Genomic DNA, 867 nt, shown 5'->3' on the forward strand with positions numbered 1-867 from the left:
CCTACATCTGTCATTTTGCATAACCACGAACACACAGCATAGATACCATCTGGGATATCCTGGCAATGGAGAGCATGGCTATTTGAAATTCCTCTTTAACTTAATTTCATAATTTTAAAAATCCTTGTTTTTATCATATGATAATTGGGGAAAGTAATTAACAGTTATCTTTTGAGTGCTAAATAACTAAAAATTAAGAAACTGCTATGAATGTAACCAACTAATAATTATGTGACCGGAACATGAGGAATGAAGAACCAATGATATAAAATTAATTAAGGTGCTCGCTTCGGCAGCACATATACTAAAATTGGAAATAGAGAAGATTAGCATGGCCCCCGAGCAAGGATGACATGCAAATTCATGAGCGTTCCATATTTCTCGATGTATATAAAAATTCCATTAATTCCCTTATTCTTCTACTTCCCTTAACTCTGGTTTGCACCAAAAAGAAATCTTTACTTTCCTTGTTATACCATTAAAAAAAATAATAAAAGTATTTTGCTAGTATGGAAAAAGAATTAACTACAGCTACTTAAAGAAAATTTTGGTTTTATTGATTTATTCATTTTGGTCTATTACAAAGAGGCTGCCCTGATGGTAAAAATGCTTTACAATGCCGATAACTGTGATTTACGAGACAAATAGGTTGAGTTATATTGCTAGTAGCATCTGGCTTATAGGGCTCATCAGGATTCCAGAAAAAACAGAGCTATGTTAATAAAAAAAATGTCAAAACTATCGACAGGAATATGAAACATGAGATGACTAGATACATCTAAATTGGTGTTTCCTTTCAGGGAAGTGATGTCGGTAAAAAATGACAAAGTAATAATCTCTAAAAGTTATTGCCTTAAAAAAAAGCTG

General features: G+C 32.3%; 1 non-coding gene across 1 annotated transcript; it reads left to right on the forward strand.

Moving 5' to 3' along the window:
• The first annotated feature begins 280 nt into the window (after positions 1-280).
• Positions 281-382, forward strand: LOC115868342. Its single transcript, XR_004045523.1, has one exon. It is a non-coding gene; the product is annotated as a U6 spliceosomal RNA (small nuclear RNA).
• The last annotated feature ends 485 nt before the right edge of the window (positions 383-867 follow it).

The sequence above is a fragment of the Echinops telfairi genome, unplaced genomic scaffold, assembly GCF_000313985.2.
Source record: "Echinops telfairi isolate 266 unplaced genomic scaffold, ASM31398v2 ScPeMD7_9;HRSCAF=40, whole genome shotgun sequence".
In the NCBI taxonomy this organism is placed as follows: domain Eukaryota; kingdom Metazoa; phylum Chordata; class Mammalia; order Afrosoricida; family Tenrecidae; genus Echinops; species Echinops telfairi.